The sequence below is a fragment of the Manis pentadactyla genome, chromosome 14, assembly GCF_030020395.1.
Source record: "Manis pentadactyla isolate mManPen7 chromosome 14, mManPen7.hap1, whole genome shotgun sequence".
Taxonomy (NCBI): Eukaryota; Metazoa; Chordata; class Mammalia; order Pholidota; family Manidae; genus Manis; species Manis pentadactyla.
This window is the reverse complement of record NC_080032.1, coordinates 72,838,509-72,852,720: the sequence shown is the minus strand read 5'-3', so window position 1 is coordinate 72,852,720 and position 14,212 is coordinate 72,838,509. Positions and strand designations below refer to the sequence as shown.

The following is a 14,212-nucleotide window of genomic DNA, read 5'->3' as shown; positions in this document are numbered from 1 at the left end:
ATGTGATCAGTGACCTCATAAAGGCAACATGAAGTACAGGAGATTATTCTAAGACATCTTGGTTTCTGAGGCTGATTACTTAAAAGATAAAGAAAACCCAGAGAAGTAGTGATATTTTTTAAGCTACCATTTATTACTTACAGTTAAGCAGGCACGCTGCTATGCTTCTTACATGCATTATTTCATTCAGTCGTTATGAAGAACATATACTTTCATTTTATAGACAAGCAAGCAGACTTAGTGAAGTGGCTTGGCCAAAGTCATACACATGAAGTTACAGTACTGGTATTCGAACCTGTTTTGCACATGAACCCAAGTTCTTTACAACTATATTTTATTGCCTATATTAATCATTTGTTTAAGGTCATGTAATGCTAAATTGTAGAGCCAAGGGAAAAAAAAAAGAAAAAAACACTAAGGTTTTAGGTTTCAAATCCATGGCTCTTTGGCCATAATATGCCACCTCTTGGCAGAGGTTTATTTTATTTAATCTATTTTCCACAGCCCCATGTCTGGAATACAATGGGGTTAGATGCTAACGTTAGAGTTGTCACTAAAAGGTCTTAAAACTGCAGACAAAACAAAGATTAAGGACTGGTTTGGAGAATGGGTATTTTCTCCAACTGAAAATAAACTTGAAAATAACCCTTAGTATTTTGCCCAACCAGGGTAAACCTTCATTGAACACTTTCTGCCAAAGACCATAACAAAATTCTGCTGCCTGGGCAAACTCTAGTCCAATCATATTCAAAGAAATTAAATCACTTTAAAAACTGATGTGGCCTCTGGCAATTTAATATCAGTGTATTGCTGTCTCATTCATCTTCAGATCATGTTGAAGTGTTTCTGTAATAGCTTCTCTGTATGTGACCGCAGTTCTTCTAATATGCCACTGACACAGCTTGTCTGAATTCAGCCCTGTCTGCCACCCCTATTTATTGGTAACATACAAGCTTCAAGGATCATTTGATGTGCAGATTTAATTGCAGGTTTTATTTTCGAAGGATGACATAAACTATATCATTCTAACAGCTATTGACATAGCATTTTCTAAACCATTACTCTGAAAACAGGCATTTCATTCTATTGTAATGCATCCTGATTTAATTTTTCAAGGCTGCTTGTTCAGTATTAGCTTGTTATATTGTATATATATATATATATATATATATATTTATTTATATGATGATTCTTTGCAGTATTTCAGTAGGTCCATGATTTGAAATTTAAACATTGGGCATTTCTCTAGATTTTTTGGTTAGATAGTACCTTATCAGAATTCACAATCCATTTTGTGTCTGCTGATTTATACTCTCCCTCTCTTCTTCTCTCACTTCCTTCCCAGTGCTATAGTACATGATTATAGTTAGGAGAGATTACAATAGTTTCCTGAGTGTATTACAGAGTTAAGGTAAAAATACTCTGGGAAGGATTGGTAGTTCTATGAAATGCCTCTGTTTTCCCTCAAATGCCCCTTAAGAATCCAGAAGCACCATGATTTTACTAAGCTGAAGTGTCCTATCATTATTCTTTAGAGCTTAAGTTTTTGGTGGAATGATGTTAGAAGTGTAAAAATGCTGTTTTGCAAGGAACATCCTGTGAGTTCTTTTGATATGCATTCACTGAGCCAGTTACATGGAATGCTAACACCACCTGACTCACGTGAAAGGAGAAAGCTCTACTTGAAATCTTAGTGATGGGAAATATTGGTACTACATGTCAAAGTCTTCCATTTTCCCTGCCTCTCAGGAATTCTTTGTACCTATTGTGTTTCAGCAGAGTCTGTATTCAAATGGGAATTTCTCAGCAGAAATTGGAGGTTCTATAAAAAGTGTTGTTTCATAATTTGTGAGTTGCATTTACAGATGTTCTCATAGTAGCTTCTCCTCACTTGTCATTAAGTATTCTATTGGTATCTCATTTTTCTGAAAATTTACCATCTTATGTTGAAAAAAGTAAATATGCCAGTTTCTGGGTTTTAGCCAAAATCTATAAGTAGATTTCTATTTTTTTTTGTGGAGATTTCTATTTTTAAATTTGAACTGGTAGAACATTCTAGAATAGCTCTGAATGAGAGCTTACAAATTTGTCTCATTGATCTCCTTTTACAGGTAAGGAAATAAGGATGCTGACAGGGGTTAAGTTATTTGCCCAAGGTCATAGAGCTATTAAGTGGCAGACTTCGGGCATAAACACAGCCTTTACACCTTGCACTTTACAATTGTCTTTGGTTATAGGACATGAACAGAAATGAAAAACCACTTTTTTCTTTTGTTGTCACCATTTTTTTTCAAAATTTTGTTGGCTTTCTGGTTGAAATTGCCAAATAAGTATGTGACTTATTGGCACTATATGGTGGTTCCTCAGTTTAAAATGACATTTAAAATCTGTAATTAAAATAACTTTGTGTGGTGTTTCCCTTAAAATAAGTCTACACTGTGCCAATAAGGTGATACCACCATTTTGTTCACTGACATGCCCTGTTGTGTAATTTTGCAGTTCATTTTTCTCAAATCAGTATTTTTCTTAGACTCAAGCTGTCTGTGAACTTGAAAATTTAATTACAATATCACTCTTCTAAATAACGTGTTGAAGAATGAATATTGTTGGTTCTGCTCTTATATATTTCCCTCATGAAATGCCCATTTATGTTTTTTGTTTTCTACTTTTAGTCCAGATTCTGTCTCCAAACAATAGCTCCAAACCCATAGTGACTCATTTAATCTTCTTTAAATGAACAAATTAGTTCTTCCTCTCATCTACATGCAATGCATGTTTGCCCCTTTCTATGCCTATATTACTAATTTGATGTGATTCTCCCCAAATATGAATTATATTATACTCCTATTCCTTCTCCAGAGAAGTGGTTGGAGCGTTTGTTTGGCCATTCAATCTATGTGAATTTCACTGGTTTAGCTTGTCTGTAATTGAGATTTGATAATATACAACTTAAATTACAGAAACCTCTTCTGGACTCTGATTATCAACAGCACATTAGTTTCTTACTCTCATTTAAAAAAGGATTTAAAGTTAGGAGGAGAAGACGGGTTGATTTAGTGATGACATAGCAGACTGTGATTCTTAAGAGAAGGAACGAAAGACAGAAGAGGAACTGAGGTTAAGCCGTGCAGGAACCTAGAGTGAAATTCTGCTGGATATCCAGGATGAGTGGATTGCGACATTGCTAATCCTTGTCGCTTGGCTGGCCGAACGATTTATGTAAGCAACTTCATGTCATTTTGGATCAGATGGTCTTAGTTGATAGGTATTGCCACAGCTTGTCTTGTCTGCCTCTGTATTTGTGGTTACACAGTGTGGAGTGTAGGGCAGGGTTACCAGCAGAGATGTGCCTGTGTGCCACTTCCAGCTTCTTCAGTAGTCATGGGAGAACATGCAGAAACCAAAGCTACCGTGTTCCAAATGTATACTGTTTATTATGGTGACTTCTGGTCCTACCTTAGATGTGTGAGGGAATCACCGAATATCCATGAGCCTTGCTTACATTTGTCACATGTGATTGGAATCCTGAGTGTACATAGATTATGGTTTTAGTGAATGCGGTTTTCATTATTAGTAATCTGGATAATGATTAGTTATATACCAGCCTGTATGAGATTAACCTTCTATAAAACTATCATTAACATCTTTACCAGTGATTCAGAACTAAAAGGTACATCAGGATTCTGTTACTTGGGACATGGGATAAATCTCAGCAGGGCTCATGGGTATTTGGGGATTCCCTCACCCTTCTAAGGTCGGGTGGTTCACCAGAAGTAGCCACAAGACATACATGTTTGGAACATGATAGGTTTGGTTCTGCACATTTTTCCATGGCTATTAGAGGAAGCTGGAAACCACACACACACACATCTCTCTGCCGGATTCCTTGCCCCACAGGGTAGTAAATGCACATATTAACTTATTATTAGGTAAGTGACTGTCTTAGAAGAATAGTAGGTCTATTTCTAAGCAGCAGCATTTTTGGCATTTAGCAGACCTGTGGAGCTAAGAGATATTATCTTCAAAATGACAAGGGTTGGAATTGGGATATCTTGTAAGGTCCCTTTTGTCTTTCAAAGTCAGAGATACATTGAAATGTTGGGTTGGAATTTTGTGATTATATTCATTTGGGAAAGGCTTTGCCTTCTGCTACCGATCTCCTCACCAAAGAGATTGCATTAGCGCTTTTCTGTAGCTCTCCCCTTTGGTTTCCAGGCTCTGCTATTCTTCTCTTCTCACTCCCTTGATAGTCTGCCCTGTATCCTGCCCTTTTCTTCTGATGTTCCCCAGGTGCAGATTCTGAGATAGAAATTAGTGTGCTGGAAGTTTCCTAGAAAGTGCTCTTGGGATCAACCCCTGTGGAAGGGAGGGAAGAAACCAGTACTGGGTAGAGGGGAAGGGGCTACTGTGCAGTTTCAGTGGAGATCTGACCCCCTGGGGAGTGCTGAAGCTGGGATGGCTCTTCATCATTGTCCCCAGCTGGGGAGCTGGGGCCAAATTTTTATATTCCCCATGTCAACCAGTCTCTGAATGTGGGCTGCCCTGGGAAAGGAGCATGAGCTGTGTGAGGACAGTCTTTAACATTCTCAAGAGAGATGAGAGCTCTCTGCTGGTAGCACTACAGCAGCCAGAAAATAAATCCTTCAGTCCAGAAAGGGGATCTGAGTGGCACATCACAGTTTCCACCCCACCTTTCTGGCAGAGGTACTGGAGGTGGAGAATAGGCTGGGAGATGGGAATGAGGAGTTGCAGGCAGAGTGATCAGGAGCTTGAGAAACAGTAAAGAAGGAAAGCTGGTGTGGAATATGTTCTGCCAGATAATTGAGTTCTGGAATTGATTATTGGTTTTCTATTTGAGTTTTTAAATTTCTGTTCATCTATAGTGATGCTATTCCCTTTTTGAGTTACGGAGACCTGATGAAAACTCTGGGTACTCTATGCAGAGAAGTGTTCATATTTGTATGCCTATAAATTCCATTTGGTTTTTGTAAAATCTGTCTTTTCAGTTCCCTATTATTTGTAGGTTCTTTTTTCTTCCTTTATCTCTTAATAATTATGACTTTAAAAATTTTCATATTAAAAATTTGTTGAACCCTAAATTTCTTGTTTTATTTGTTAATGCTCAATCACAGTACTTTTCTCACATATTTTGTGCTTTCTAAATTAAAACCTCATCTTCAGTGGGGATTGTTTTTTGTTTTTGTTTGTTTTGGTCTTTCTAGCTTGTAGAAATCCCATGTGGCCTTGTTTATGGAGAGTTACTTTAAAGTGGTTTTTTGTTTGTTTCTCCCAGATACTCCAGGGATATCACAAGCGAAAGGCCCAATTTTATCTTAATTTTTTTAGCTTGGAGATTCTCATAAAAATAAAATTCAAACTTCAAAACTTTTGTGACACAGGCTTAGAGTTTTAATTTCTGATCATAGCATTTCCCGTGCCCTCTCACACAGATTCTCAGAGGCAAGCTCCCTTGAGGCCTTGCAAAGACAGTGAGTGGATTTGTCCTGTCCCCCTCACCATTTTAAAATTGTGATTGCAGCCCTTTAAAAACAGCTCTGGGTTTATGGAAGGACCTCAGCACCAACTTAGTACCTTGTGTGTACAAGACCTCTTTTGTCCCTACAGGGGGCCATGGCTGTGACATAACAGTTGAGCTGGTTGGATCCTGTATTGAAAAAAAAGCAGGTCCAGAAATCTAGCCTAACTCTTCTTCTGAGAGAGCACTTACTTCTGAGCTCATTCCTTAAGGACATGTCCTTACTAATTTCAATTAGATCTAAGCACTACGGACTCCAGTGGTCATTCCCGGTGGCCACAGCTGGCAGCATTTGCTCTTGCGCTTATCACCTTGGCATTGGTTCTCTCTTTAGCCTGGCATCAGGGAATTTTCTTTATTGCAAGTAAAGCTATGTATTACTTTTTAAATTTTGTTATATTCTTTTTTATCTTTTCTAAGTGTTTATAGTGGAAGGTCATCATTCGCTCCGTCAGTCATATTGCTGCACCCAGAATTCCCACAAGTTATTTATAAATCTCTATTCCTAAGATTCCATCTCTTTAAAATGGGAGTAACAGTAATGTCTATCTATATAGTTTAGAGCACATAGTAAATTCTCAGTCAGTGTTAGCCATTACTATTTGTACCATCAAGCCTTTTTTTTTTTAGCCACTTAGGGATGAGTTGGAAATGTAGTAGTGACTGTGTTTACTTGCTTAACAAGAAGAGGAAGTCCTAGTTAACGCCCTAGAGAGACCAAAGGAGCAACTTTGTTCAGTATAGTACAATGCTGAAACTGAAGCTGAGTCCCACCCTTTCTGCTGATAAGCCAAAGGTCACTTGGCACCAAGAATAAACTGAGAGGAATGTCCTCTTCATATTGCCTGGAGGATCGCTGAGAGGAGTTTTGCCTGGATTGTGTGGGTAGGTAAATTTGAGTTTGTGAATATTTTCTTTGCTAAGCGGGGCTCTCAAAGCCAAAATTATTATAGAGGATGTTTGTAGACCTTGAAACATGTAGTAGTGCTTTGAGTCCCAGTAAGCCTTTTGACACTATTTTAAGTTGGCACTTGGTTTTGCAAGTGAATTCTGAATTGTTGAGATTGGTACCTGAGGTCCCACAGGGTCCTGCCTCCTGCCTTCTTGTTTACAGAGATGGGGATTTAAAGGATTTCCTTCCCTCAGGTCTTGATTTAAGAGAATAATTTTTTCCCCCTGAATTATAGGTAAGAAGAAATCTGTTGACTATTAACAGTTGGGAAAACACACACCTGATATATCAAGTTTTTTAAAACTTACTTTTAAATTAATCTGATATGCAAATACTGTGATCATCCTATAAATATTAACTTTTAAATTTTCATACAGTGTTAGTTATACTATGAGAATTTGCTTATTAACTAAGTTCAGCTTTCTTAGGTTGTTATTGGCTTTGAGTCCACAGAATTAACACTGCCAAACTTCTGTGTAAACATTTTGCTTGGGGCCTGAAATGTAGTGAGTTATGTGTATTTAAAGTTCTTTTTTTTTTTTACGCATGTATATTAATGGAACTTGTAAATTTTTAAGTAGTCAATTAATTGGAGTTTTTATAAAAAAACACTTTCAAAAAATCATTTCATAATTGCAGTGTTTATATAAAATTTGAGCTTAGTGATAAATACAAATAATTCTTAATACAGAGATCTGTTTTTGTAGCCCATTGATTTATTGTTGCATTTAATTTTATTCAGGAGGAGACTTTTGTTATTGTTCCATTACTAGTAATTAAGTTCAAGGCTGAGATTAATACTATTTAAAAACAAGAGCTAATAACATTGTGTCATAATTATAGTAGATATAGAACATAAGTAAATAACTGGTTATTCCACTGTTCTGGTGTTAGCAAGTAAAATGCATTCTTGAGTTCAGGTGCCATGATTATGGCTGTATTGATCTTTTTTGAAGTTACATTCTTGGCTTATTTTCTTCCAGTATGTATGTTATTTATTGACTCTACACCATAAGAAGCATTATCAATTTACACCGATTTTAACTACTTACCCAAGCATCATGTGTAACTTTTTTGTCAGCTTTCAGACCAAATTCCAAGACAAATGTCAGTATCACACTGAGTATATATTTCATATATGCTCTGGGAATTGTATGTAAAATATTTTGTCCTTTGATATACATATTCTCATCCTAAGGAGGATATTTCTGCACCTACTTTACCCAGAGTGGTGTAAAAGAGGTTTCTGTTCTTCAGAAGCTAGACTTGGAAGCAGTTCCTTCAGTTTAAGTAAATTGCATGTAAGAGGAAATGACTATCGAGAGGATAAGATGTTTAGACTCATTTTCTGTGTAAATAATGTTGAAATAAATTGTGTAGAGAAGTCTCCTTTTTAGTTTACTTTTCAGGGAAATCATGTACCAATTTATTGAGAGAGATGTGAAGTTTACTTAAGGGAATTGCCGTAGAATTTTATGGTGACGAAAACAAACTCATTGTATTTTAGATTTTTAAAATATAATTCAGTTTGTATAAAAATCTTGTGCAGATGATATGATGAAGTGGATTTTCTTATAGTCTTTTTGATGATGTACCCTACACCATAGTTCTAATTTAAACAATTATTCTTTAAAAATTCCTTTTTATTTTAGAGTTTAGGTTTGTGTGTGTATGTTTAAACTGATATATAAGCACATAAAAATGGGCTTTTAAGCCATATGAAAAATTATACTTATTTTAGTTAAAATTGTGGTATTTCTGTCTTGTGTACAGAATATATTAACTAGATTTGGGAATTTGAGTAGAAGAAACTCCTGGTTTCTTCAATATATTTTCCAGAATTTTAAAGCAATTTGTGAAATATTGTCTCTCTTCTTGGTAATATAAAATCTGAGCTGAAATGGAATGTGTGTTTCTTATGCTTGCCATAGATCTCAAGACAAACACTTGTCCAAGAAGGCTTTGCTTTTAGGAACATTGATATACAGTTTCTTGAGCATTAAAAATACAATGTGTCAGATATTGAGATGTAATCAGAATCTTACTATTTAACTTTCCTAAGTATATGATTCTAATGATCAGATTTAAGTATCTGACAATATTATTATTATTATCAGTTTGCATTGTAGTCTTTTCTTCATTTGTTGTTTCTAAAAAAAAAAAGACCCTTATTTTGCAGGTAATTTTTCTTTATTCTGGTATTTTATATAATTCATCACACCAAATGACACAGTTGTATCCACTAAGTAGAGCTGTGAATATCAATCTTGCACACAAAGCCTGGGATTGTTACTGGAGAAAGTGCCCCTGCTGCTCTTGCCTGGCATTCGGAAGCCTGAATGAAGTCTCTTAACTTATTCAAAGCCTGGATTTGTGAAAGCCAGTTGGGCTCCCTTTTTTGCCCATTCATAGCTAATGTGCACTCTTCTGGTTAAAAATTATCAGTGGCTTTCCCATTTCTCACTGTAAAAAATTCAAAGTCCAGTATGTAACAACATTTGTAGTCATGTATCTTAATCATGTATCAATAATTTATGGCCTCAGCATCTTGATTTTTATACCTTAAACCTCCCACTTCATGCCTTTTTCTTTACTGTGCAGCAGTTAGAAAATCTCCCTTGTATCCAAAATCTGCCTCACCCTTCAGGTCTACCAATCACCTCCCTTACATTTCTCCTGGTCTCCTCTTCCATCATTGAAAGTAGTCCGTTTTATACTTTCTGTATTTTCTGAAGGTGTTTCATGTTCTGTCTTGTGTTACGTTATTTTTATACGTGTTATAATATTTTACACCTCCTATATAACACTGACTGACTTTAAATGATCTTCTGAGTCATTTGAATCTCTATCTCTTACTGTGATGGGTTAGAGGTGATTTTGTCTTGTTTCTCTTCTGTTACCTTGTATCCCATAGATGCTCATTATAAATATTTGGTTACTCCTCTGTTGGCATGGCTGTCTGAATCAGGGCTGTTCCCAGCAGGGAAGGCTGAAGAAACAAACAAATATGCAGTTAAGACTTTGATAGAAAATTGATGAGTAACTCTAGCTTCATACATAGTGACTACAGTTCTGAATAAGGGTGTTTTTCATGAGTTCAAGGTTTGGAAATAAATACAGTGAGTTCTGCTCTCATGCTTACTTAAAAATGAGAATTTATTTCTGCATTATTGATATTAGGGAATAAATGGAGTAGAGTTTAAATTTCACATTTGTTATGTATGATTTTATCTGAGAAATAGTAGGTGAACGTAGAGAACTCCACCTAGCTGATAGGAGCCATATAGGAATACACAAAATGCACGTGCACACCCCTCAGACATCTTCCAGCTACCTCACTTCACTGCGTGTTATGAGCCACAGCCACCCAAACCTCATTTGATAACATTCCTTCCTGTTTTAGAGAACCCCTTTCCCACCATTTCACAGTAGCTCACAAGCTGTAACCCTTTGGACCACCAATTCCACAAGCAAACTAAAGGTTTTTTCAAAGTAAGGTGCCGTATCAATTCTGTTATTTGTTTAGTTTTTAACCCTTCAACATAGGTAACACTGTGCTATCATCTTTATTAAGTTCTTTTCTTCTTTGTGTGTCACTAACAAGAGTTTTTGAGTGTCATGCCTCAAACCCCATTTTTCCCACAAGCCCTGGGGCTTTCTTTAATGATGTGTTTTGCACAGCATCCTGTTTTTTAGGAATGCATATACTGCATTATAACAGAACTGACTGTACTAACTGATAATATACAGTGTCAACTGATGGTTCTCTCTTTCTTTCCTTCATTTCTGTCCTCCCTCTCCCCTCTCTTTTAATGCTGAAAGAAACTAAACAATGCATATAAGAAAGAACACAGTACAACAGAGCAAAGTGCCAAAGAACTTATTGAATCTGTGTTGGAAAAAAAGGGCATAAATTTACTGGTGGAAGTCAATGGATAGGCTCAAGAGCAAGTAGAGACCTAGAATAAAACCTAAAAGGCCATTGGCCCCCTGTAGTAAAACTTTATCTTACCCTTAAATAATAATAATTATATTTAACATTTCTTGAACCTTCACTGTGTGCTGGGTACTATAATAAGTGCTTGACATGGATTATGCCATGTAATCCTCACAAAACTATAAAGTATGTGTTCTTACTGTCTTTATTTTACAGATGAGGAAAATGAGGCTTAGAGGCTTTAATGAACTTGTCTAGGGTTGATAACTCATACATGTAAATGGTGAGCCACTTCTAGAATAGTCTGATTCTGAGCCTTAGCTCTTAGTGTGCTCTTGAATACTTTGTAGATTATAAATGATAGACTTCCACATGTGCTACTTCCTCTGTTCTTAGCTGTGTCTGACTCGCACCAGAGGCTGTCTTGACCCCTATGATGGATGCAGAAACAAATGTACTCAAGCTAAGCAATGAACAGATCGTTAGAGGCAGAACAATAACAGAAACTAATTCTAGCACCTAATTCAGAGTTTTGTCCTGGGTTTATACATTGAAAGTGAGATAAATTGGACAATTAGCAACAAGGAGGTGAGCTGAACTATGGAAGAGAATAATGATTGTGTTGGAAGTTGGAAAAAAGGAAGATGAATTTGTTAACAATGTGTGAGAATTAAAAGGAGAAGGCCTAATGGAGAATGAGCAGTGGGTACCTCTGACTCTAGGGCACAAGAAGCCTAGACAGATTCTCATAAAGGAACTAAAACTGCCATTAATTTCAATACAGGTTTATGGCAAGAGAAATCTAAGGTCATGAGCATATGGTATAAATCCTGGTTAGTAGTAGGCTCAGAATAGAACAGAGGAAAGAGACGGGCAACATGAAAGCAAACCTTCAAAAGGCTTTATTTATCTTTTTATATCATATCTCTCATCGCTTTTTCTTCAGGGAGTCTGTTACCTCACAGGGTATTACAAAGAAACAAGTGTTTAATCAATGGTTATTAAGTTGAAGGTTTGATAAATAGTAGAGAGTAGTTCTTCAGTTGAGTGTTGATGAAGAGCCAAATATTATACAGTTACTAGGATAAGTAAGGGTGGACCTGATGAGTATTTATGAACTTAAAGCAGGGGGTCAGCAAACTATGGCCAGTGGGTTGTTTTCTTTCTATAAGCCAAGAATATTTTTTACATTTTTAGTCGGTTATTAAAAACCAAAAACCAAAAATAAAGAATATCAACAGAGACAATATGTGGCTCACAAACCCTAAATATTTACAACCTGGCACTTTACAGAGTTTGTCAACCTCTGACCCAAAGTAGAGCTCATGAAGCATAAAAAGTTAGACTTGATCTCTTTTAAGAAATCAATTAGGTAATGGAAACTGATATTACACTTCATAGAGGGCTACATTTTCAAACATGTACCTTTTTCCTCCACATGTGGAAAGAAATTGGTATTTACCTAGTATGATATTTTGCTAGGGGCTTTGTATACTTTTATTTCTCATGCCCTTGGAAGATACTATAACTACTTTAATAAATGAGAGAATTAGGTTTCTGGCAGCTAGATAAGCCTAAAGTTTCACAATAAGTGGGATTCATGTTTGTTTGGGCTTCCTAGGCAAGAAAACAGTAGAGAAAATTTGTTTGTAAAACTTGAGTATAGACTGGAGTCTTCAAAATATCTAAATATTCGATGTGGACATTTGTAGTAACTTTAGCTAGTATCTAAACTATAAATAAAATGGTTAAATTTTATACACAAAAATAAGTCTGGTTGGAGAACTGTGTAGTTTCATAAAGTGTACATATGAAGGAGGATCTTTGGATAAACTGTATGTAGAGTTATAAAGAAAATGTAAAGAAAAAAATTCAAGTGTCATTAAAAACTTAAAATAATATTCATGTAGGAGAAAGATGAGACTTAAAACATTTTTAATATAAAGTGCAAAATAGAAAAGTGTTTTGCTTCAATAGAAAGAGTACCAGGCATCTGTTTATTTCTGAAAAGCAAATGCTGACCCATATGTCTAATTGTAAAGTTTTGTGAAGTGGAGTTCAGGGTGCTATGAAACATGAAATGAGGCATCTAATGTAGTTTGGAAGGTCAGGGCAAGACTTACCAAAAGGGGTTATTTAAGCTGAGATACAGGATTTAGACAGGCTGAGACAAAAGAGGATAATTATTCCAGACAGAGTGTGATAGGCCTGAGGTCACATAGAGCTTGGCATTTGTTTTGTTCATCATTGTATATCCAGCTTCATGCATATAGTATCTGCCAGCACATAGAAAGCCCTCAGCAAGGTTTGTTGAATGGACAAAGAATGAATGGACATGTCACTGGGAAATTCATGATATAATTGTGAGTACAGGAATCGACTGGATAAAGGCTATGGTCCTCTCTGAAGCCTACCTAATTACATTAAATGGTTCAGGTTGTTGGTAATCCCAGGTTTCCCTAGGCCACTTGCAGCCTCTCTTTTCCACATGTTTTCAATTACTGTCCAAGAGTCCGAATGGAGATAGTCTGCCTGGAAAAGGCAGGAAAAAAGAATGTAGACTGCTTCAGCTGGATCTGATCCTGGGATGGAAATGGGCATTTGCATTATTACAATGTCAGGAACAAAGCTGAGATACGAATGTAGTCACTTTTCTAAAAATAACCCGCTGAGGCAGGGAGGGTGTTCTGAACCTGGGTGATCACTGGGTGACTAAGTAACACATGGTCATCAGGCTTACAGGCTTAATTATGAAGTGGAGTACTTCAAAGTCAAATTTGAACTTCTAAATTGAAATCATTTCGCTTACAAGTTTGGGTTTATTAAGGAATTTGTAAAGTAGAAAGAGAATGGGGAGAGGATTGCCTGTTTCCCAAGTCTGTGAAGTAAAGTCATAGCAGCCATGGAAGAACTATTTTACAAGATACACCATAAATGGTGGTGAAATAGTGGGTTATAACAATGAAAGAAAGAGAGGGGATAACTTTAGCTGGGAAGGTGAACAGGAATTGGAGAAGAGAAAGAAGACATTTCAGGGTTATTCTTGCCTGTTAAGTCTTTGCGTAAAAAGCAAATTAGCCAATACACAGTAAGAACAATGCATATACTGATTATTCAAGAATTTGCTTTATGCAAGCTTAACTTTACTTTATGCTTTAGTTAAGCTTAACTTTACTTTAATGGTACCAGTTGTTGAGGGTTTAATGTGAAGTTTGAGGAATTTCTAACTGGATGTCATAAGTTTATTTATTTACAAAAAGAGTAATGTTGGCTTAGCAGATGAGGTGTTTCTAAGAGTTGGAAGTTTGTTTTGAATCGGTGAGGGAAAAAAAGGCATCCTCCCACCCCTCAGATAATACAAGGTTTTCAAAGAGTGTGCTGGGAGGGGGATTGGTGGTACAATGTGGAAAAGTTTGTTTATTTTTAAGCTAGATTTTTTCCTTAAATATTAAAATTAGTGATACAGTGTCACTGTCATTTGGCCCCTTTCCAGAAAAAGAGGCTCTGCTAACTAGTGCAGTCGACAATTGATTTGCCATAAGACATCAAATTAATGATAACTCTCAACCAAAGTTAGACATGTTTCTTATGCCTTATTTTAAATGACTCTTAACAACCTTTGTTAACATCATTTTGTAATTCCTATAGATACTTAGTATGGAACTTAATAATGGGCTAGTTTTAAAGCAAAAATCTAAATGATTTTTTCTGTTATCCCTTTAGAAGTTTGATCTTTCAAGCCATTTTATTAAATATATACATATTCAATATATATCTATGTGTATAT

At 36.1% G+C, this 14,212-nt stretch overlaps 1 protein-coding gene across 2 annotated transcripts in view; it reads left to right on the top strand.

The window, feature by feature from the left end:
* Positions 1 to 14,212, top strand: part of EPS8 (epidermal growth factor receptor pathway substrate 8) — a 183,301-nt gene that overhangs the window by 78,542 nt on the left and 90,547 nt on the right. Inside the window, exon 1 of one of the 2 annotated variants that reach the window (XM_036908969.2) lies at positions 6,208 to 6,421. The exons of the other annotated variant lie outside the window; for it this stretch is intronic. The gene's annotated coding sequence lies outside the window, so the exon portion shown is untranslated. Of the gene's footprint in view, positions 1 to 6,207; positions 6,422 to 14,212 lie in introns of those variants that run through there. 2 annotated transcript variants of the gene reach the window in all.